Raw genomic sequence first — 26,421 nt, 5'->3', positions numbered from 1 at the left:
ATTTTATCTGTGTGCCTACATAATAATCAAACACTATTCCGGGTTAATAATGCTAATTCAAACAGTTTTAAGTTACATTTTTGCTATGTATTTTATTTATTTATAATTTTGAATAGCTTATTCCATAACATTATCTCTCTCACTAATAAATTATACTTTTAAATAAATATTTTCTTTAAATCACAATTAATTCAGCACTTTTCGAATGTTCCAAAGTGCCTAATTAGTTTTTATTCAGAGTAAGGAATAATAAATAATAATTTAATGTATGCACTCTCCATAGCGTTGATTCAGAAATATTTTATTTCATCACTATTTAATTTTTAAAATCGCTTTCGGTTCTTTCAATCGAATTTCATTGGGTATTTATTCCAATCTGCTACGATTTCTGCTTGCTCTAATACGATTCAGATTTTAATTTTCCTGGTATTTTCATATAAACAGGATATATTTTTATCTATTTAATAATAAATTATGCTAAAATTCCTTTTTTTTTTTGCTTTTGTATTTATCATGTACTGCGCGACGAAATAAATTCTGGTAAATTTTTTCATGGCAATGGTAAGGACATTTGGTATGGTAATGACATTTCTGGTCACACAAAATACAATTGTGGCTCATAAAACCAAAATACATTTTATTTAAACTATTCTTTGGATAATTTTTCCACTAACATGTGTTAACCGTTTACCATTTTTTTAAATTATAGTTCTTATTACTCTTCACTTAGTAAATAAAACAGAAATTACGCTTAACTGTATAAATTTTACCGCATTTAAAAATTTGATCACAGATTATAATGCTATATTTCATCGTTAATTTTACCAGAATCATTACCACAGCTCTTTGGTAAAAACTACCCAGCATTTTAGCGCTGCCATAGTGCCAGAAGCACGATAAGTTTAACCCTATTCTGGTAGTTTTGACCATACATTTTTTTTCACTGTGGATAAAATCTAAAATTTTAAAAAAAGAAGTATTTGTTATGTTTTTATAAGTATTTTTTGTTCTCAAATTCCACTTTCTTGTATATATATTTCTACTTTTTTTTTCAAACAAAATGGGAGAACCAGAATAATTTGTATTATTTACAAAAAAATATTTTTTTTTAAATCGTTGCTCTCACTGTGATCACTAAGTTTATCAGAGATAACGAATAAAAAAAAAATTAAATTTTTTAAAGCGTCGCGAAATTGTTTCATTACTTCATATTATTTCATATTGTTTCGTTCAAAATACCTGCCCTTTTCAGACACTCCAGATAAAATAGATTTATAAGCATGAAGAAACCAGATCTGCTATCTAATGAAGGGCTGAATGATTCTCTGTCTTGTTGATGTTTAAATTTAAAACATTTAATCTGTATGTAAATTTCATAGAAAGAAATCAATTAATGCCGATTATTTAAATATTTGCAAATAAAGAGAATTTAAAAAAATGTCATTTCCTTGCTCTTAGATTCAACCAATATTTTTTCACTTCGTTCAAAAAAAAATAGCTGAGTGGCTGTTTTTTTTAATTAAATAAATTCCATTTTTGATTGATTAGGGCTCTAAGCAAGCAAACATCACTGCCACTATATTTAAAATCATTTTCAGTCTTAGTTATATCAATGGCTCTAGCTCTAAAAAGTGAGAAAATAATTCTGTTTTCTGTTTGTGGATTTTGTAACATATTGTGCTGATTTTTTTTTTGATACCAGCCACGTGTTTAAAGTGGTATAATTCAGTATGATATTAGTTGTTGTAGGAATAAGATTTCTTTAAATAAAAGTTTAATTAAAAGTAATAACAAATTTGATTACGTTCTTTTCAGTTGGAAAGTTTGGTATCTATCGATTATGAAGTGAATCGAAGAGTTTGTCTGTGTGTGTGTCGTATAACTCCAGAACCGTTTGTTCCATCGCTTAAGAAATTTGAACGAAGATTAAAACGGGCAATTTTTAACCCTTAAACCTTAAAATCATTCGAAAATTTGAATCAGATCGTTCATAAGAGACATTAAAAAAATGGACTTTTTTTCATTCGTTTAAAGCTAGCACCATTTATTTAAATGAAACTCCACGCTATTTCAAAGCTAGCGTTGGTGATGTTTCCTTGCTTTTAGCTCTCATTAATCAAAAAAGGAGTTCTTTGAGCATTCTTAGATAATAATTTTTTTTTCATTCGTTATTTCAGATAATCTCAATGATCAACGTGAGCGTGGTGGAAAAGACGGCTTACTTGACCAACTTAGGATTTATCAAATAATATGAAACCAGGTGTTAATTATTCTGTGTAATTATAATTTTAAAACAAATTTTTATAAAACTAATGGATTTAAAATCAACCGTATTTAAAATAATACTAGTCATGTACTGAAAAAAATTGCTGAAAAGCGAAATTAGTAGTTGAATTGTGCTTAATCGCTAAGAAAAAAGATGAAATCGTTTAGGATACAGTTATCGTCATTTTGATGAGATGGATTAATAAAAACCCTTTTTAGTTAAATTAATATCGTAAATCTACCAGCAAGGACAAAAAAATACCAATAAATAAATAATTGAATTACTTTTACTTTGTTAATTGTTATCAAATGTCTTTCAGTTCAGTGCATTACTTCGTAGATCAGAATTGATTTATTAATTGATTTTTTTTTATCCATGAATACCGTCTTGAAGTTTGGACAGTGGGTGAAAGGGGCAATTTCAGCCACCGATTCTAAGTATTTATCAAAAATTTCAATTTAATCTTCCGGAAGAGACTTTTAAAAAATGGAATTCTTTCAGCGGCTTAGAACTTGGCATTGATAAGTGTGAGACGGCTTTAAGCCATTTTCTTTCGTTCAAATATTTAAAAGATCATATTAGTGATATTAGCTAGTTTTTAGTAGCTCTTATTTAAAAAAAGTTTTTGCACGTCTTTATAATGATTTTGAATGTTCTTTATAATATTTATTTATTTTCTATTCGTTATATCAAATGAATTCATTAACCAGCATGGTAGCATTTACCGAACTAATATTCCTAAAGTTATTTGAAAGCACTTATTTTTTTTTACAGTTGTGCTTTTATAACGTGAATCTATAAAACTACATAATTTAAAATCAACAATAATTGAAATAAAATAATAATATGCTGTGCATTAAAAAGCAAACTTAAAGAAAAACTAGCACTAATTCGTGTAAGAGAAGTGTTAAAAAACGCCATGCTCAAATTGATACCATTGATGCTGGATTAAATTTGCTATTAGATGATAATTTAATCAAAAAATAACTTTGTTCCAGAAAACAAAATTAATAGAGAATTAGTACTTATTCTTTCGCAATACAGTTATTGGCTCAATGAGATTTAATTCCTTTTGGTAATATGTAAAAATTGAAAGAAAAAAGTAAGCTGTGCGCTAAGAAAGTTAATGGAGAAATGGGTACTAATTCGTTTAAATAAAAGAAGCGTAAAAAATGAAACTATTATAGAAGTCAATGAACCCTTATTAATTGTGGTAATAAATAGTACTAAAAGGAATTAAAAGTATTTAATGAGTGCTATTTTTGTATTAATCAAAATTAATAGAAAAATGATTCTATTAACTAGATATCATACTCCTACGTTAGCTTCAGTTCGCTCCCATACATAAGATTTGAAGCAACTGCGCATGTTTGCTATTATTTTAGATGCTACTAATCTTTACGTTGTGTTGGCGTGATTAACGCTACAGAGCTACAAGCTGTTTAAGGTTGTTTTCTGTTTAAGCTTAAATTTGAACTAATGATATTGGTGAATGATATTGAATTCGGAGAGGTAAGCTCCTATTTAGAAATATTTGTCAAAAAAATATTCTTAAGATCAAAAACAGGTTTTTATTACCTAAGGGACCTAACTTTTAACAAAGTGGAGTCGAAGTTGTTCGAACTATCAAACGCCAACTTTAAATATGTCTCAATCATAGCCATCTCCAACTAACGACGCGTGAGAATCAAAGTTGGCATTCAATATCTCAGTAAAATGTAACCAATTTTACTTAAAAATTTTCGATGGAATAAATATTTTTTCGCTAACATCAGTGCAAAACATGGTTTCTATGAAATTTCATATTTGTATTAAGCTATAACCTCAAAAGCAATACATTATCACGCTATTCCATAGCATTTTTGCTATTCAAGTTGATTGTGGCTTCTATATATTTTGGGCTTTTGTTAGAAACCTGCAATCAAATTTTTCTTTTTCATGTTTTCAATTCATGCATCTGAGAATTGCGCATCCTTTAAAAGAGTTGTATTTTTTTTTTAAATTTTGATTTTTGATACTTAATTTTATAAAGAATGAAACATTTAAAAGTAAAAATAGATACATTAGTTTTAAAGAAAATACATAAATTTCCCTTTTTAACCAAGAAAAAAAGAAAAAATAGATATTTTTATTCAAGTTTATCGTACTCTAAAAATAAATGTATATAAATCCTTTTTTAACAATGGGATTTTTCGAAAGATTGCGAACTTTTAAATGGTTCTTGTGGGAAAAAGAAAGTATAAATTTTTTTTTCCTGTTCTAAGTTCAGGAAATCAAATTTAAATGGCTTACTGGTTCAGTCATCTCAACTAAACGAAATAAATTTACTTTTCTCTCACAAAATAAATTTAGCTATATTTGAATCAATTTGCATACAATCGAAAATTCTATGCCACTTTTTTTCAATTTAAATTTGTTTAATGATATGAGGTTTCTAGCAGTATAATTTTTTCCCCATTTTTAACAGAAAATGTACAATTTTGTTTAATTAAACATATTACAGGTGAGTTCTTCAATCTGGACACAAGTCAAAATCTGGTGCTGATTACAGCTGCACCAATTCGGCAAATTAATAGACAGAGCTTTTAACTGCTTTATTTGTGTCGGTATTTGTTTGAAAGTTTCGTGCATGACTTTGTAGTGGTGTTCTATGCTGATTGGTCGATATTTTTTTCACCCCGTACGATGAACGGGTATTCAGCTAGTAATAAAATAAAGAATGTGTGTCTATGTGTGTGTGACGGTATACCGGATTACGGTTTGACGGTAAACTCTAAGAATACAAAATTCAACATGAAGCTGAATGAGTACAATTAGTGCAATTGCAAACTTTCATAAAGCCCTATTTCCAATTTTTGATCAGATTTTTAACTTCGGAGACATTTAAGAAATGGAATTTTCTCATCTGCTTAGTGGAAACAATGGTAATTGGGGAAGTTTTAATAGGTAACAAATGTAATCTTATATGGGTACAACACATTTTAGAGGTGCAGATTACAGCTGCACCAATTCGGCAAATTGATAGGCAGAGCTTTTAACTTTATTATTTGTGTCGGAATTTGTCTGAAAGTTTTGTGCATGACTTTGTAGTGGTGTTCTATGCTGATTGGTCGATGTTTTTTTCACCCCGTACAATGAACGGGTATTCAGCTAGTAATAAAATAAAGAATGTGTGTCTATGTGTGCATGCCTGTATACCGGATTACGGTTTAACGGTAAACTCTAAGAATACAAAATTCAACATAAAGCTGAATGAGTACAATTAGTACAATTGCAAACTTTCATAAAACCCTATTTCCAATTTTTGATCAGATTTTTAAATTCGGAGACATTTAAGAAATGGAATTTTCTCATCTGCTTAGTGGAAACAATGGTAATTGGTGCAGTTTTAATAGGTAACAAATGTAATCTTATATAGGTACAACACATTTTAGAGGTGCAGATTACAGCTGCACCAATTCGGCAAATTAATAAGCAGAGCTTTTAACTTTATCATTTGTGTCGGTTTCATTTTGTCTGAAAATTTTGTGCATGACTTTGTAGAGGTGTTCTATGCTGATTGGTCGATGTTTTTTTCACCTCGTACGTTGAACGGGTATTCAGCTAGTAATAAAATAAAGAATGTGTGTCTATGTGTGTGTGTCTGTATACCGGATTACGGTTTGACGGTAAACTCTAAGAATACGAAATTCAACATAAAGCTGATTGAGTACAATTGCAAACTTTCACAAAGCCAGATTTCCAATTTTTGATCAGATTTTTAAATTCGGAGACACTTAAGAAATGGATTTTTCTCATCTGCTTAGTGGAAACAGTTGCTTCAAAATAACCTATAGATCAGTTTTGTCAAATATTTTAAAGTTTCTCAATTTTTTTTACTTCACCAGTGGTGTTTGTTAGCTTATAGCTCGAATCAAAAAAGTTGTTCATTGCGTATTCTGCAATACTTAATTATTTTTCATTAGATAAGTCAGGTTGCCGAAAAGATCAGTTTGATCATGTTAGTATTAGCGGACTACTTTGCCAGATTAATATTTTTGAGGTTATCTGAAACTAGGAGTTTATTTTTTTATGGTACTAATTCATCGAAGAGAAACGCAACAAAACACCAATATTATTCCGTACGTCCATGATTATTAGTTTTGATCATCATTACAAATTGAAGTGAAAACTAAGATATGTACTAAAAGGCAAATGTAATAAAAAATTGAACTAATTCGCTTAAGAGAACATTAAAAACTATTATTGACGTCAATGATGCTTGTGGCGTAACTACAACTGCGAATATTAAACATTCGATTCACTGGTATATAAGACATGCTAACTTGATTCAATCCTGAGGTACCTTTTAATAGATGACGGTTGGTATTGTCTGATAACTCCTCCCCCACATTGGTGACCCGGATGTGATACTCAGTCTCGTCTCGAGCGTTCACACAACGTCTACACTCTCAACGCCTGCATACTCTCGACTGCTAATGGCAACACAGGAGCGACTTCGACTGTGATGTTAATACACCTCTCACATTCAGCACTCAAAAAATCCGGTGACTCTCTCCCGGTCTTTCACAAGTACAGCAACTAGTGAGATCTGTTCATCGAATTATATCCCTGATAAAATTCTGGTGGGGGAGTATTGTGGCGTAACTACCACTACGAATATTAAACATCAATTCACTGGTATATAAGACATGCTAATTTGATTCAATCCTGAGGTACCTCTTGATAGATGACGGTTGTTATTGTCTGATAACTCCTCCCCCACAATGCTTAATTAAATTTGATAGTCGGTAACAATTGAAATAAAAAAAATAGGTTATGAACTAAAAAGCAAAATTAATAAAAAAATTGTTCATTACGGGATGCGGTAAAAAGTAATTATGATATAATTAGCACCAATGATGCTTTGTTTTTGTAATAAGCACTACTGCCAGTATGGTAATTGGTGCAGTTTTAATAGGTAACAAATGCACTCTTATATAAATGCAACACATTTTTGAGTAAATTTGGTGCAGATTACAGCAGCACCTATTCCGCAAATTGATAGGCAGATCTTTTAACTTTATTATTTGTGTCGGTATTTGTCTGAATGTTTTGTGCATGACTTTGTAGTAGTGTTCAATATTGATTAGTTCATGCTTTTTTCACGCCGTATGAAGAACGGGTATTCAGCTGGTTAAGAATACGATATTTTTAATGTTATGAAAAACATTACAGTTTGAAAATATTCTAAAATCTATTCAAAAAATATTTTGAAAAATTGAAATTAACCTCTTAAACTAATAATTTTTCTCATTGTTATATGAAAATCCCTTCAATTAATTAAATGTTTTTCATGAAAATAAGCTTTGTTGGCTAAATTTTTATCCTAGAATGATTTATTGCTGTGTATCCCAGTTTGATAATATCAAACTTTAATAACTTATCAATGAGGAGCAATTTAATCATGAATATGTTAATTTTTCCAAAAAAGCCTCAATCATTTGCTAATATTTTATTAGCGTACATTTTTTGCTATCAATTGATGACGAATAAATAAATGTTGATTCTGATTAGAGTTACCTCATGATTGAAATTTCTAACCATCTAGTACGTGATCAATGCGACAATCTAATTTTGATTACAGCAGAGACAATCTAACTTTTAAAATAAATCAGATTGCCTTAAGCAATGAGTAAAGAAGTCAAGATTAGATTTCCTGTGCAATCTAAACAGTTGTGAAAAATATAAATTTTTTAATAGACTGATCTATTTTTTTAAGAGAAACTTTTTGCTTCATATCAGCGTGATTTTGGTGTTAAATGAATGTGATAAATGTGGAATGAAAATAAAATATATACTAAGTAATTTTAGTTCAAAATTAATAATCCCACGCTGGTATTCAAGAAGAAAGTCATTTCCATAACAACCCGAATTCGCAATTCTGTTTCAAGTTTATTGATCACAACTAATGGGCAATGTTCATTTTGACAACTTCGATGCGTATAGGAATTTCAGATAAAGCCTTCAGCACTCTCCAAAATACTCATCATTAACTAATATGAGTCAGTATAAACAATAAGTAATCGATATATACGTAATACTTTTCAGTATTACTTTTTAAAATATCCATCATAGTCTCATTTGTTTGATTTTATACTGTTAATTTTACAATAGCAAAATTTTATTCCGTTTAGAAGATTATAGCTCTATGAAATAAAAAAATATTTTTTATATCATGTGTGCATGTTTTTGAAAAGCATTTTTCACAACATTTCCTTCACTTTTTTTAAAAATCCTTTTTAATGTGGAGAATTGCTATTGATACTTTTCACTTAATTTCAAATTTCATAATGCCTGCGAAATGCCTACAAAAAATCTGAAATTTTTAAAAAGGAAAGTTTTTTTTTAAAACTGCAATATCTATGAAAAAAAGTTGCAGATATTTCAAGGAAAGCTAAGCCATCAAAATGACTATGAAATGTTTAGTAAAAATCAACAAATATTTTAAAAAAAAAGTCGAGTCTTCAAAAAGACTACAGCATATCTATAAAAATTTGCCAATATTTAAAAGAAAGGAAATATTGACCCTTCAAAATAACTATAAAATTTCTGCTAAGATTTGAAGATATTTTTAAGGAAAAACCATCTTCCCAGCTAAAATTAACTTGCTGCTTTTCAACAGAATATAAATATTTTTCAAGTTATTCGACTGATGTAAAATTATTTCTGTATTGCAATTTTAATTGAAAAATATTTAAGTTATTTTGCAAATAATATAAAGTAAGCAATTCATTCATTTTCAGCAATTTATTTCGAATTTTTTTTTAACTATTGTTTGGAAAATTATTGAAGATTACGTGAAGTAACTTTTAAATCATAAGTTGAATAAGGAAACTTTAAATCCGTGGTTATACTATGAGAAATAATAATGAAACCATTGTTTCAGAAGTACATTTTGAATATGTGTGCAAAATAACTAAATTAATTTTGTATTGTTGTAAAAGTTAGAATTATAAAGTATCAGGCAATCAAACAGATTTTTACGTCTAATAACTCATTTTCCTAGTTAATAATTCTTAAACTTCTTGAAAAAATTTTTGTTATTTTCTTATTATATATTAATGACTGATTATTAATTTCTCAAAGTTTTATAAGAATTCAAAACATATAACATAAAAACGGTAATAATGAACACTCTCTAAATTTGTAAAAAAATTCATAAGGTACTACGTGACAAAATTGTAATTATTTTATAATCGTGAACCATCGTAAATATTCAAGTAAGATTTTTATAGAATTCAATTATTTTAAAATATGCTTAAAACTAAGTATATAAATATTTCTGTGCTTTATAATTTATTAAAAAAAATTAATATTGTTAATTTAATATTTATTTTTGCATGAAAAAATTACTTTAACATGAAGTTAGGATGATAACATTATTATAATAAAAGATAAATTGATAAAATAAAGTAAGAAGTTTAATTGAATTAATACTAAACTAGAACTATTTCAGAAAAAATTTTAGTCTTATTATTTTTATTGGATTTATAAGTTTCGGTTTCAAATTTTTTTATATAACCTTGTTTGAATATGGAAACGGACAATTAACCTCAGAATTTTTACCGTCAGCAATAAACCTCTCTCGTATAAATTTATGAATTTCAGTCAGTTTTTTGAGATTTGTCTTAAATATCGATCATTTAAAACAAAAAAATACACTAAACTTTATTGTTTAAAAAATATTTTTATAGATATATTGAACAAATAACTTCGGTTTAAACAATATGGTCAATAGTATTACCACCTGAACATAAATGAGCATATGATTTATATATGCTGATTTGAAAATTTGTTCTACAAGTTAAGAAAAAAATGCTAATACAGAGGCTTAGGCGAACCACGCCAAAGACGCGAATCGTCTTTCTGTCGTTCATAATATCTATAACAAGGGCTACATATTAAGATTTTTGAGAATGATTGTTTTAAGGAGTTCTCTCAGTTCATCCCGTTTCTCGGTCCGCACATACAGCCAAATACAGGCGAGTAATCGCAACAAATTCGACTAATGTTTACTGCTTAAATTTGTTTACGTTCAGAAGATCATCAAAGGAATAACGTCATGCTTAAGTAAGTGTTTTCTTTTGTTATATCATGCATTTATTTACAACAATACCAGTTTCTTAAATAATTAAAACGCATATTCTTGAACGGGGTTCATAAGTGAATTCGTTAAGACACGGAGCCTTCTGTGAAAACGTTTCACTCACACGTAGTTTACATAAATTCTTATTAATTTCCTTGTAAATAGCAAATTCATCATTTGATTAGTAGGACAATATAATTTACTAGGAGGCTCCGCCCCTTGCTCGCTAACGCTCGCCAACCCCCGAGAATTGCTACGCAATCCTATGTGGTTCACGCCGTGAACCATGGCTCGCTGCGCTCGCTCGCCAATGAACACAATGTTCTAGCACAAAGACATAATATATTATCATCAAAGACATAGTATTTTATCATCAAAGACATAGTATTGTACTTATGTAGAAGAATTCTACCAATGTTCTTATTGGCTTTTAAAAAAGTATATTAGCTATTTAGATTGTACATGGTGAAAAAATCAAAACATTAGCTAAATAAGAAACATATTAGCAAAATAAATTATCAAATATTGCTTCACTAATATTCTGCATTTTAAAGCGTGAAAATTCAATGCATAAATAAACGCGAAATATAAAAAAATTCAATGCATTCAATACAAACACTTAAACGTTTTTTAGACGTTTAGGTAGCTCCCAGTAGAAAAATATCAATTCAACAGCGGCCTTTTAAAGCATTCTCACTTCAATTCCAATGGTTGCTCACTACGTGCTCTTGCGCGCCGAATCCAATCAATTAAAAATGAAAACTGTTGCCAGCGCGAGAAAAGAAATATCATCGGTTTTATTGATACATACATACATACATACGTACGTATTAGCGTTTTATATAATATAGATACTTTGCATCAGAAATGCAAAAAAAAAATCAGTTTGAACACTGTGATGATTTGGTAGATTCCATTACAGAGTTTCCATGTCAATACAAGAACATTACCGCAAAAGTTTCGAAGTTCATAGAATTGTATAGTCACTGTAAATTTTTGAGGTTTTTACTACAGCATTAATACTGTATTTTACAAGCTTCAATAATTTTGTAGTTCTTAACACCCAAAAAATTCTATAGTGGAATCAGCCAAATCACGTTAGTTTTAAATCTGCATGTAAAAAAATCTGTGGGATTTTTAGCTCTGCTCTTGAAAGTAACTCTAAATTTCTGATGAAAATAAGTAGAAAATGGAGTTTTTTCTGAAGAAAATAATAAAATTTTGCCTGAGAATTCTCGACGAAGGAATTATTTCATTTGGAATGTAAACACAAAATCTTTTTATTCAGTTTTTATCAATAAATTTATTGTTCCCAAAGTACTGTTTATTTTCGCAGACTGTGATAACAAAATTCTTCAACAAGTAAAGCTTGATATTTTATCCGACGATAATTGATTTTCTTTCGTGGAACTACAATAATACTGTACAGGGATACGCGATGGAAAGAATTAACTTAAGATTACTATTGATCTTAAGATTACTATTGAATCTAGTGGCTGATAAATTTTCAATATAATAGAATTATCTTTCCACTCTGTTTTCTCGAATATGATGCACGAGTCTGTAATTCGATATGATATAGCATTGCACCGTCTATAAACTTTTTAACAAATTTAAGAGTTATATCTTTTAAAAACTTGATCAACAAGCATACAAATCCAATCTATATGATGTAACTTCTTAATTTGTTGCTACCATTTTTACCTGATGTTTCTCGTGTAGAAAGACATATTTTTAATTAAATTATTAGTATGAACAACATCTAATTTCAGTAAGTGAATGCTTGTAACATATCTAACTATATTATAATCATTATAGGCAAACAAAGCATTTCGATATTACAAAGACAATCTACGTATTTTTGAACGACTCTTATTACAGCGACGCTTCCAATATAACGACCGATGCATAGAGTCCCGTTTGCTATTTTATACAGACGCATGGACATTAAAATAACATTAATGTTATTTTAATATCCTTTCGAGCATCTGCTCTGAAACGTTAATGCCAATGTAGCGAATGAAGTTTATATTAAACCATTGTTTTCCTTGATGTTACCACTCAAATTAATGTAAAACATCCTTTGAATGAAGGAAGAGTGACATAATACCCTAAATTCTCTTCCAATGTCCTAGGTCCTAGGTAATCGTAATTTACGTTCCTTCATCGAAGCAACTTTCCTTTCAAGAGATACAGTAAATGTGTCAATCGTACTTTTCTTGTTTAAAAATTGTATTTACTCGTTTGTGGAACATGATTCCTATCGTGTGGTTTTCGAGCTAGTAACTCCTTATTCCTGACAGAGGTTCTCTCTATTATCAGCTGATGCAATAAGAGGCGTTTATAACTCCTTCTTGATGATAAGAATGCATTGATTTGCAATAATCTGAGCTGCTATGACGTAACATGGGAGGACTTCCAGTTTCATTTGTTTTCTTTTTTAGGATACTGGGAGAATACATATGGTCTACAAAATTATCTTTTCATAAATTATTTACGTACGTTAATAAAGATATGTACCCTATTAAAAGTAAAATAACTTTATCAATCGTACTTTTTCTTGTCTAAAAAGTGTATTCACCATTTTGTGCAACATGGTTCCTATTGAGTGGTTTTCAAGTTAATGCGTGTGATCTACATAATTATCCTCACGTAGGTTATTTATCAAAAATGGCTGCCTTTAAGCAGAATAATCTTTTAAAGAATTTTCGCTTGTGAAATGTTATTTTAATGCACACTTTTATGTATTTATTACTATTGTGGATAAAAACTTGCTTTGTTACCAATTTTCACATTATTTAAGCACTGCTTTATTGAAATCGGTCAAGTATTTTTTTTTTAAGATGCGAGCTAGTATTTACGGCAATTAACAGAATTTAATATCTTCTAATGGCAATTATCAGAAGTCAACTCAACGATACAAATTTCTTTCCGCAAGAACGTGAAAAACCCATATGTCTGGTTTTCAGATTCAACCTTATTGACCTCATTTGATAAAATGATCATGAACTGTCGTATTCAATAAATTTAATGTGTCAGCAATCTCACCAGTTGTCATTTGCTGGTTAATGTCAATGTTTTTATTGTGTCTTCATCAGCTTAAACTGGCATGATGCATTTGCGTGCATCGACATTTTTCAAACCAGTTTTGGCACTGGCATACTGCCAATATATCTTCTCTTAAATACATTGGATAATTTTTTTCCTGCTTGAACAGCATTTCTATCTTTTTCTATAATAAAATTTAAAATATGCTAAAAATTCAGCTTTTCCCTTTCCATATTTGAAAGTGCACCAACCAAATCTACAACGTGGAAACAATCGAACTTTTTCAGAAGTAAGTCTTGCTATTTCAGAAGTTAAAATGTATAATAATTATGAAATGTATTTAAAATTTTAATTACGTAGTATCCGTTACAAAGTCTTCCTTCCTATAAGGAAATTTTTAATCAAAATATTTAGTATTATCAATTTAATGAAGTGGTTCCCTGTGGCAAACTTTTCACTCCTTGAACGACTTTTAATCTACTGATCGGATATTTGCGTACTAAGACTCTATCTAAATTATTCGAAGGCCTAACCTCAATTTTGCTAAATTATTCAAGAAAACGATATTTTAAGTTTCGAAAAAGGTAAAAACATACTTTCTCTGAATAAACATTAATTTTTTTGTTACGAATTTAGAGTTTTTACTCTCAATATTTGAGGAGTAGCTGCAGTCTGGTATTGTCTGAATAATTTAAGCAGGAGAGATGTCGTATTCGCTTGTACCCTAATTTCGTACTTGCCATGTCTCAACAAATTTTTCGACTGAATCAGAAAATGCCTTTATTGAATTATAAACTACATTTATCCAATGATAATTTTATGCAAAGAAATGATTTTTAAATTTTATTTATAACTTCTATGTTTTAGTTAATAATAGTCGGGAATATTTTTGAATTGTAAAGAATGCAAATTTATTAACCATTTGAAGTAATCTTAATTTAATTGACAAAATAAAAATTTGAACGTTGTCCTTCCAAAAGTGCTCGAAAATCAAGTTTTGAACATACGACTTTGGTTAAGCAAGAATTGGTTAACTACTCGACCTATTAGACTCTTTTGCTTAAACTATTTTTTTTTATTTCCTATGAGCTGCACAATCAGTCTTCCCGATGAACAAACCTAGTGCGTTCTCCAGAAGTGGTATCCACTCTTTCAGGACCACCACAATGGGTGAGATACTGCTGGTCATGTTAATTTGGACGTCTAGTTTCTGCCACTCTAGATGGCAGCACCGAGACTCTATTTGGATGCTAAAGTGCACTAGGAATTTAATTTTGCCGGAAATGTCAAGAGCCAATAAGGCACTTCAGGGATCTTTTACGTGCCGCATAATCATACGACATGGCCGCTGAGGATTTTCTGCATCCCGAAAATCCGGTGTCTGGGCCGGGAATTGAACCCGCAGACTTGGGCTCAGAAGGCCGAGAAGGCACTTTTGCTTAAATTATTGGAACCATATTTTTTAAATTGCTGCCATCCACCATATTTCGTGGGTCATAAATTCAAAGCCATCATAAAAAGTATTTTGTAACATGTGTCTGATTTTGTCATTTGAAAAATTATCTGTGCTAATTAATTAGCACATTTAAGGCTAAGCCTTCCAAAAAGTAAGACTGTTTTTTAGTAAGTGAAAATCTGAAAATTAGATCAAAGTTTTGCAAATATTGCCTTTTTTATGAATTGTATAATAACAGGTAACAGCATAAAATATCTCGCTGAAAAATATTATGTAAAAAGAGGGTTATTGATCTCTAACATAATTTAACGAGAGCCAAATATCGGCTAGAAAAATATCTATACAGAATTAACAAAATCTTTGTCTACACTCAATTTGCTCTTATGTTCTGGTTTCTTCAGTCCCTTCGTCCTTTCTGATCCTTTCGTAATTGAATAACAATATTGTCTACATAATGAACTCTAGTCTTCTTGTGTTTCCAGGTGACTTTTATAATTTACTTAAATATAATCCAAAAATAATTATTATTTATCCGTTGCTCCTAAAAATACAGTTTTTTAAGCAAATAGCTCCTCTTACATACCGTTGTAAGTATTTAAATTGAATAATATTTCAAAATATTAGGTGTTAGGAAATGAAAAAATTATAAATATAAAGGATTAGAACACTTCGTATCAGTAAATTAAAAAAAATACAAGTAACGACGTTATAAAAAAGGCAAAGGAATGTATATTTCCCTAGACAATTAAGGAAAAATTATTATTATCATGACTTAAATAAGGGGATTATAAATTCAAACTAGGATACAAGTTGAAATTTCCATGGCAATTCTCAACAGAATATATTTTTTAATTACAAAAATTTAAATTATTATTTTTATTCTTCTAAACACCAAATATTATTTGTTATTCATTTATTTACTTTTTCAGCTGCGTAATAAGATTAAAATAAGTGGAAGAAGGAAACATTTTACACTGAGACATTTTTGCAATTTTTGATAGATTAAACATAAAAATAATTAGCTAAAAGTAATATTTAATATTGAGCTAATTTATTTAAAATAAAATTTCACAAAAAGCAATTACAATTTATTAATTAAATCTAAACTGTGATGATTTGAACATAGATAAATTTTTAATTGATAAATTTATTAGTTGAAAGAAGAATTTAAAAAATTGAAAGCCCATTAACTTATATTAGCAAACTTTTATTTTTATCTGATAACATTTATTAACGTACACAGAGAAGAAATTCCGATAAAATTACCGTACTATATGGAAATGATATTTCCGGTAAAGAAACCCATAATTTCTGGTAATAAAAATAAAATGTGCGGTATTTGAACCATTTATCTCGTAATTTTTCCGTTCGTATGGTAAAGGTTTGCTGGAAAATCCATGTTTCAAAATTATGGCTCTCATCACCACACATTTAGTAAAAAAATACAGAACTGTAAATTAAATTTAATCGAATAAATGTTCTTATGTCATGCTCTGAGCTATCTTGATAAAATTGCCAAATTTTACCACTTTTACTAAAATTTATCAAATAATATAAAATATTATAAAACAATATTTTATTGTTACGTTTACCAATGTCATCGCCAAAGCATTCTAGTTAAAATTACTGAGCTTTTTTGTATTCTCTAAAGCCATCTTATTCTTATAATATTTATACCATATTCTAATAGTTTTGACCATACTTTTTTCTTCTGTGCAGCATTTGAAGAAGGTAAAATCTTGCTGATACAATTACAAATTTATTGGTTAAAAATAACCATAAACAAATTGAATAATAGTAATTCATTAATTTAAAAGAAAAATTGATAAAAAGAAAATTTTGTAAAATAGTAACAAGTCAAAAATAATAATTTTTCAGCTTTTAGTAAATTGAAATTCGAAAAATCTACAAATATATTATGAATGGAATAAACTAATTTTGATAATGTCATGATCATGAAATTAAATTTGGCAAATTTAGTTACTTTGACAAATCAGTTTGAAATATTATTTAATAAAATTAAAAAACATACTATATTTGATTACTGTGATTTTGCACTTGTTAGATATACATTCGAAATTTCGTATCTACAGCTGAAAATTCCATGCATGTTTTCTTAAGCTAGAAGACTAAAATGATAAAGAAAAATGCGTTTAAAATTTTTTTCTATTTTAAATTATTTCTTTATTTAAATTAGGTGCTGTCTCTTTAAACTAGAAGCAACATTTAGATAATTGACATTAAAGAAGATTTCTAGCTTTTTTTTCTACTTTTCTTTTGAAGAACTTCCCTTAAGAATTATTTGAAACAAAATTGACAAAGTAACCCCTCGAGATTCATAGTTTTATCCATTAAACTAAACTATTTTATTTATTGATAATTAAGAGATGAATCAGTTACTTGAGATGAATCAGATAAGGTAATGTTCTCCAATATCTATTGCACTTACTCTTTAATGGAAAAAGTCCTACTTTTTATTCTTTATTGTATCTAGTGGTAAAATTTAAAACAAGCTATTCTATTTTAGTTTAATGTTACAAGTACAAAAATGATTTTTATTTAGCTAGTGCGTTAATAAAGATTCTTAAGATTGTTTGTACAAAGCGCAAAAAGAAAGTGACCAAAATTTTGATCTAATGTTCGGATTTTTACTCAATCTTTTTGGTTCAAGGGAGTGACCTCGAATGTGTTAATTAGTTAGTGCAGATGATATTAAGATATTAAGTCTCGAAATCAGACACAAAACTGTTCTCTGAATAAACATGCCTTTTTTTTCGATGAATCCTGATTTTTGACTTGTAAGAGGTAACAACAATCTGGTAGATATGGTTCAAATAGTTTGATCAGAAGAGTGGTCAAACCCTTTTTTGTACCTTTTTTTTTAAAAAAAAAATCGTCCATTTTATCGTATCTCGAGATATTTTTAACGAATTGAAAAATTTTCGCGCACAATTATAAAATTCGCTTATCCGAAGATAATTCCATGCAGAAAATAATTATCAATAATTATATTTTTTATTTAATTTTTAAATAATAGTTGAAACAAGTTCGAATTTTAAAGTATAAAAATTATTACATCATTTATAACTGTTACATCATTAAACTATTACATCACAAACTTTTACAAGAATATGATTTTATAATTCAATTTAAATTAAAGGAAATCGGTCAAATAGTTCCTGAAAAATCGAATTTTAAAAAGTCAGACATTTAAAATTTGATTTCGTAAAATTCAAATAAATTATTTTAGATCCTTTTTTTGGCATACTACATTATCATTTTAATATAAAGAAAAGTTTGTGTAAATGTGTACCGCTTTTAATTATAAAATCATTTGTTGTCTTGAGCAGAAAGAATCAATTTTCGCTTGTGATACGAAGAATCGTTTTAACACTTCAATTAGTTTATTTAGGTAAGAAATTGGATTTGTTTGCATTATTGCATTAGCCATTGTTACAAATTAATCTTTTCTTAAAATTATTATCTTTTTTAATTTAATTATAAAGTTTTTTTTAAAAAAAATTTAAAACTTTTTTTAAAATCATTTGTGTTTTCTAACTTGCAGACCTATTTATTTAGGAGCGAATTTCACTACTAGCTAATAGCATGTTCTTCAAAAACATATGTATATACCAGAGTTGGCCGTTGATTACAGTAATCGATTATAACTGTAATTGATTACAGATAANATTACAAGTAATTGATTACTGTAATCAATATTGTAATCATGATTACAGCTGTAATCAAAATTTTTGAAAATCGTAATCATGATTACAAGTAATTGATTACTCTAATCAAAAAATGTAATCGATTACATTTTTGGCCAACTCTGGTATATACTACCTTTAAATTTTCTTACGTCATTATATGCAAAAGCTAAATATCAACTTGGACGATATATGACTACCACGTTACTTCACTAGTATTTTAAAAGCTATAAATATGAATATGAATCATATAAATAAATTTCTAAATATGAATCATATAAATCCAGAAATATATGAAATTAAAAATAAGTAATACACTGAAGTCCAAAACTAATGGGAAATTGATTTTAGTAACTTCCAACTATCATGTTTTCGATAGCATCATTTTCGGTACTGAGTGAAAACGAATATCGTTATCTATTAAATCGAATATCGTTATCGTTATTATTAAATATATAATGATTTTGATGAGTTGAAGATCTAAACACATATTATGCTTAATCTAATAACTAATGGTTACAAAGAAAGGCAACAAATAAGAGTAATAAAAAACGGAAATATTTTAACTGATTTAGTAAAGTTTGTACATAACTTTTCCGATTTTGATTATGAATGAACAATATTGATCATTGTCGATTGATTAATTGCTTTTTTTTCACTTCGGACGAGTAATAGGTATTCAACTTTTTTTTTCTCTTGGTAAATGTTGAAAGAAGTAACGAAATATACAATTTACGTTATAAATTTTATAAAAACAAAAAGTATAAATGTTTTAACACCTTTTGAAAATCTAAAAGTTTTAAAATGTATCGATTAACAATCTACCCGTTGTGATGAATTCCTGAAAAGAATGCGCACTGTTAGAATTTCGTTATAAATTCCACTAAAAAGCACAGGCACTGTACATTTTACTGTAAAATCCATTTTCACAGGATCATGTTACGGAAGAATAAAATCTGATATACGATAACTTTTTCAGTAATAATTACCCTAAAATCACTATGACTGAATACATATTACTGCAAACATTACGATATAATACTTTACGGCAAAAAGGATTTTTCGTAAAAGGGATTGTACGTATGATGCAACTATAGTACAGTAATTTGATCAGGAATATTTTACAGTGCACCCTTGCTATCTCATTTTTGTTTCCATTCAGTTTTGCTTTTTTCCTTTGCGGACGCGTGATCGATAGAGGCGAAAAGATGAGGAATAATGATGTACCAAATATTCATTTAATTCAGAGAGTTGTCACGCCGAGTGAGATAAAACAAACCAAAATGTCGAGCAGGAGTAATAACTTACACAGAAGAGCCATTACATTATGACCACCCTGCTAATAACATGTAGGATCACGTTTAACCCTCAAAACTGCTAGCACCCGAAATTGCATTGATTCCACAAGGTGCTGATATGTAGTCTGAGATATCTGGTACCAAGCGCTCACCAACTGGTCCTGCAATTCACTCACATTGCGAGGGGGTAGCGTGGTAGCACGAATTTGGTTTTCCAAGTAGAACTACAAATGCTCTATTGGATTAAGGTCAGGTGAATTTGGGGGCCAAGACATGACTCGAAAGTCACTGGAATGATCCTCGAACCAATCCACATAACGATTTGACCCTTATGACATGGTGCATTGTCCTGTTGGTAAACACCATCCCCAGCAGGAAAAACTGTTGCCATGAATGGGTGAACCTGATCTGCAACTATGTTCAAGTAGCTTGCAGACGTCAGGGATTGTTCTATCAGGATTATGGGTCCTAATGTGTCCCATGAAAACATTGTTCCTGGGCGAGAAACCATGAAAACCTGGACGAGCCCATTGTTGCAGATGGAGGGTGGTCATAATGTATTGGCTTTTCGGTGTATATTGGTAGATGAAGGAACCACGAGAATAAAGAACGCTACATTACATACACGGTAAAAACTGTGGTGCAATATTTCTTTGAATATGATCTTGAACCCTAATAAAAAACAATATGAAGGAACACTTTATTTCAAGTTTACGCCAATTCGAGCTTTCATATAAATTTCAAAGGGTGCAATTTAAATCTATACACCTGCAGTTGAAAAAGATTACACCAATCTGATGCGCATTAACGTCATACTTTAATTTTTTCCATTTTCGAAAACGCGAAAGTTAGTGTGCTTTTGATAATACCAGTAAATTGTTTTCAACCCAGTACACTTAGCGTGGGTTTGTTGTTGTCTTTTACGCTGGTATGCGCAAACGAAACATAAGTTCGCCGTTAAAATGTTCTTAGTTGTGTGAAAAAGATAATTATATTTTAAATTTTGAAACTCTGTGAACTGTATTAAATGATTTTATAATGTTTAATTTCTGTCCGCTACAGTTCTGTTAAGCCTAGTTCGAATTCGTCTTAATATTATCTTCTGTGCTGCACGTTTGTTTGATTAACGGATTTCTACATGCATGTAAAGTAGTTGTTCTGTTAAGCCTAGTTCGAACTCATCTTAATACTGCTTCTGTGCTGCACGTTTGTTTGATTAACTGATTTCTACATGCATCCTAAATTAGTGATTCTTACGTTATATTTAATCTTAAAAACGGCTTTACTGATTATGTGTATCTTATTATACTGTAAAAATATATTTTAGTATTACTGTGTAGGAAAAATGGTGGTAGCTACTTTACTCCAAGTGATGTAAAAAACATTCTTTTTGGTGTTAGAAACTAAGAACACCAAGAACTATAAATTATAGATAGGGTTTCCTTGCACCGCTTTGGTGTAAAGTAGTTGCCACCTTTTTTAGTGTTAAGTTGCTGAAAATTTGTTACAGTTAAGTTAGTCACAAAAGAGTACAGTTACCTTTAAGTCTGTTCGTTTTTTTTTTTTTCGTTTTCGTTCATTTTCTTTCATTCAAGTTTCTGCTTCAAGTTTCTTAAACTTTCATATTTTTTAAACAGTCATGCATCTCAATTAAATCAATACATTGATTACAACAAAAAAAGTGTAAATTATGAAAAAGAAGGGAATAGTTTAGAGAAAGACTTGTTAAAGTTAAAATGAAATAACCAAGTATAGTGTAAATTATTTGTATTTTTTATTTATACGTAGTTCATAATTTTCGATGTTTTTCATTCACATTTATTACTTTTAAATGCCTTTTAACTGTGTTTTTGCAATATTGATAATAAAAGAAAAGTTTCGTTTTAAACATAATTTACAAAACATATTTTCTCAGATACTTTTCTTACACAATTATTTTTACATATTTCAGTACCAAATACTTTCTTATTATTATTTGTTTTATTTAAGTTTATTTTAATAAATCAAATAAACAATTTTCATATCATATTTGAATAAGAAATTTGAATTTAGAAATTTAAAAAAAAAAATGGGCATTCTTTTAAAAAGTGTTGAAATCCAATGAAGGCTTAAACACTCAAAGGAGAAATACTTTTCTCAGACTTCAAATGCCAGTTCTTTTCTTACTTTTTTCTCGATCACAAAGAAAAGAGGTGATGAGGCATAACAAAGTTAAAAGTACTTTCGTAACTTATATTCGCTTGATTTGTAACTTTTCTTTTCTTTCTTCTTTTGGCTAATACATACTTGTTTAAACATTTGAACACCATATTTCACGAGTTCAATTCATACAAACATTATGTAAAAAGTATTATTATTCCTTACACTTTATTAAATTGAGTTTTGAAATATAGAAGCATCATATGATAAAATATGATTTAATGCTTTATTCATCAAAACACTATTTCTTCTCAAAAAGTATCAGATACAAAGAAAATTAACAGAACTGGATAATATAATATTATTTTTGACATTTAGTCAGTTTTATTTTACTGCATTTAGTTTGTTTTATTTTACTAATTTTAATTTTTTATATTTTACTACATTTAAATTTTTTTATTTTTTTGCATATTATTGTTTGTTTTACTTTTTAAAAAACCTAATCTATACCGCAAAACCTTTTGCATCAATATTTAATCTTTTTTTTAAGTTGAAGTGCGTATAAATGATTACCATGTTGTCAATTACATAAAATAACAGTTAGAATCTAAACATAAAATGTTATTAGTAGTAGTAGTATTTTCGGTAATAAAAATATATAACTTTACTAATAGATTTGATATCAAAAATTTGAAATATTAAAAATAACTTAATCATTTAAAGCATTAAATGTAAATCTTATTAACAAAGCTATTAAATGCTAAAATTAATACATTCGACTATAAAGCTACATATGTTTAATTAAGCTTAATATTATAAATGGAAAATACATTATAGATATGAAATAATATTTATTATTTTGCCGGTAAAGATGTAAAATGTTAATGATTATTTACATAAAAATGGAATATATGCTTAATAGTTGAAACTTTAAAGGGATTCGGTAGGGCATATAGAAATAATGCTAAAACTGACCTTTTTCGAAGCACCTTTTCTGGGAAACTATTTATGATATGGCTTTGAAATTTAATGGGGATATTTGAAATTATATCAGTTGTCTGTTGTGATAACGTTTTAGTGTTAACAGGAATAATTTTTGAGTTATGAAAAATTTTTGATAAAACTTTTTTTAACAAAAAAAAATGTTCTCAGTTAATAATGGTTTTTAAAAAAACATCTGCCAATGAATGTATTAACAGTTATCACAGTGTAAACATGCATGTATAAATATTGTGTGAAAAAAACTGAAGCAATGTCTTATTTTGATGCTGAGAAAGACTATATCGAAAAAAGTCAGCTTAAGCATTATAGGTATTAGCCCTAATGACACCCCAGCCCTAATGACACCCCTTATATTAAAGATATGAAATATTAAAGATATGAAATATTAATAAAAGTATATTTAATTTTAAAGCAGCAAAAAAGTTACAAATAGCTTCATAAAAATGGCATTAAATGTTATTAGCAAACAATGCGATACTAATTATATTAAATATTAACTGTAAAAATTTCCTTGATACAGATTTTTAGAAAATGCTTCTCTTCTCAGAAATTTTCAATAAATGTTTTCTAAAAAAGCATTCTCCTCGTAAAATTAATATCGAAAATTAGTTGCTAGCTAAACATATTACAAACTGTATCATTGAGAATGAGTAAACAGCAAATGTAATAAAAATAAACTATTTATCAAATAAATCGTCTCTTTGATCCCAAAATACTTTGAAAAAATTCTATGAGCTTAGAAAATTATTGAGTTTGTATTCTATTTATTTGATTCAAAAGGAATTAAAAACTAAAGTAATATATCAGCTAAATGGAGAGAAAAAAGTATGAGCTTAAAATATTAAATAAAAAAAAATCTTGGTTTGGTTTGAAATTTAAAGAAACGAAAAATTACTTTACACTTATTTTAATAACTAAATAATAATGATTTTTTTAGTAATAAATATTTCAAACTTTGAAAATAAAAGCAGATTCAATGCAAACATTGCTTTCAAAAAATCACAATTTTAATTTTTTTTCTTAAATTAAAGAAAAAAAATCGTTAGGCATCAATAATCAACGAACATAAATATATGAAACAAAATATTCGAAAAACATATTGAAAATAAAATAAAAAATCATAAAATAAAAAATAATCTTAAATCTAATCCTTTAAAATAAAATTAAGATAATCCTTTGAGCAATGAGCTATTAAATATTAAATAGATTCTTTTTTGAATAGTTGGAAGTTAATTGAATACTTTTTTTAACTTGTATAGTTGTATACTTAAAATTTTTTTGTTTTGCTTTAAAATTTACAAATATACTAAAATTTATTTTTATTAACATACATAATTATCATTTATTAACATACTAAAAAAATTTATTAACAAAATTATATAATCGTTATGGTTAAAAATAGGAAAAATAGGTTAAAAATAGGAATAATAGGATAGGTTAAATATAGGAATATGGTTAAAAAATCACAATTTTAAATTTTTTTCTTAAATTAAAGAAAAAAATCGTTAGGCATCTATAATCAACAAACATAAATATATGAAACAAAATATTCGAAAAACATATTGAAATCTCAAAATAAAAAATAATCTTAAATCTAGTCCTTTAAAATAAAATTAAAATAATCCTTTGAGCAATGAGCTATTAAATATTAAATAGGTTCTTTTTTGAATAGTTAGAAGTTAATTGAATACTTTTTTAACTTGTATAGTTGTATACTTATTTTTTTGTTTTGCTTTAAAATTTACAAATATACTAAAATTTATTTTTATTAACATACATAATTATTATTTATTAACATACTAAAAAAATTTATTAACAAAATTATATAATCGTTATGGTTAAAAATAGGAAAAATAGGTTAAAAATAGGAATATGGTTAAAAAATCACAATTTTAAATTTTTTTCTTAAATTAAAGAAAAAAAATCGTGAGGCATCAGTAATCAACCAACATAAATATATGAAATAAAATTTTCGAAAACTATATTGAAATCACGAAATAAAAATAATCCCAAATATAATCTTTTAAAATAAAATTAAAATAATCCTTTGAGCAATGAGCTATTAAATATTAAATAGGTTCTTTTTTGAATAGTTAGAAGTTAATTGAATACTTTTTAACTTGTATAGTTGTATACTTAAAATTTCTTTGTTTTGCTTTAAAATTTATAAATATACTAAAATTTATTAGTGTTTATTAATATACTAAAAAATCTTATTAACAAGATTATATAATCGTTATGGTCGTAAAATAGGAAAGTATAAACTTACTTTTTGTCAAGTTCAAAAGCAAATTTTCTTAACTTTTTAAACTCTAATTAGTAGAAACTATAAATAACTGTTTTTTCCATAAAATGTCCAAATTATTTGAATTTTTCCAAACAGATTAAAGTTTCTTGCTACATTCACCAAACCATTCAGGATTCAGAGAGCAGAGACGAAAATAACTAGACTGTTTCAGGAGCAAACAATTTATCTCTTGCACTTCTTGGAGCGCTGCAGTCGCCAGCGACTTCGATTCAGAGCAACACATGTCGAAAATTAAAAAGTTTCAATTTGTATGCAGTGAAAATAAATAAACATAAGTTTCTTACTGTTTTGTGGAGAGGGAATTTGCATATGAATGCTTTTGTGCTATTTATACAAATTCAAAGAGAAACACATTGAAATGTTGAAGTCACATAAATGTTTTCTTATTATAAAAATAATTGTGAAAAATTTTTGAATTATTTATTTGGCGTTACAAGTGTTCTTAAATATATTTGTAAATAAATTTATGAGAATGCATATCTTTGAAAAATTTTGGAAATTAATCGCCTTTTTCAGTCGCATAGGAGAGGAAAACAATAATAATTTATTGAATAGAAATCGTAATTTAAAAAAATCAAAAGAAGGGGACATAAAATGTTGCGGATTATTTTAAATATCGGGAATATAATAAAAATTAAATAATAAATGCAATTTTCAACTTCTCTGGCAATAAAAGTACCATAAGGCATTTACACCCACGTTATTAGAATTCAGTGAATTTTTATTGCTTTCGCCGGAAATAAAAGTGTTTTCCTTTTTAACAATGTTCGTTTACTTTAAGATTTAAAACAATGTAGACTTTGGCAAAATTTTGCAATGCTTAGCAATGATTGTTTTTAGTATTTAAATGCAATTTAAAAGTGTAGTAATCATTTCTTTTAAATAAAACATTTGTTTTTGCTTTCTTTAAATAAAAATAAAAGGAATTTAAATGTATAGTTATTTTTTAATTTTCTTGAGTTTTTAACAGTATGATGGTTTGTCGATATGCAAGAATCTTAAAGAATTTGTTGTTGATTAAAGTAAAAAGAGTACTACACTAAATGTCAATGGAAACAGAAAAGGTGAA

At 27.9% G+C, this 26,421-nt stretch overlaps 1 protein-coding gene across 1 annotated transcript in view; it reads right to left on the bottom strand.

The window, feature by feature from the left end:
• The window catches only part of LOC122269766 (galanin receptor type 1-like), a 112,697-nt gene extending 87,210 nt beyond the window's left edge, over positions 1 to 25,487 (bottom strand). The window contains exon 1 of the mRNA XM_071183577.1: positions 25,314 to 25,487. The gene's annotated coding sequence lies outside the window, so the exon portion shown is untranslated. The remainder of the gene's footprint in view (positions 1 to 25,313) is intronic.
• Positions 25,488 to 26,421: the final 934 nt, after the last annotated feature.

Source organism: Parasteatoda tepidariorum, chromosome 7 (genome assembly GCF_043381705.1).
Source record: "Parasteatoda tepidariorum isolate YZ-2023 chromosome 7, CAS_Ptep_4.0, whole genome shotgun sequence".
NCBI classification, from domain to species: Eukaryota; Metazoa; Arthropoda; class Arachnida; order Araneae; family Theridiidae; genus Parasteatoda; species Parasteatoda tepidariorum.
Note: the sequence above shows the minus strand (reverse complement) of the source record. Positions and strands in the feature narration are given on the sequence as shown.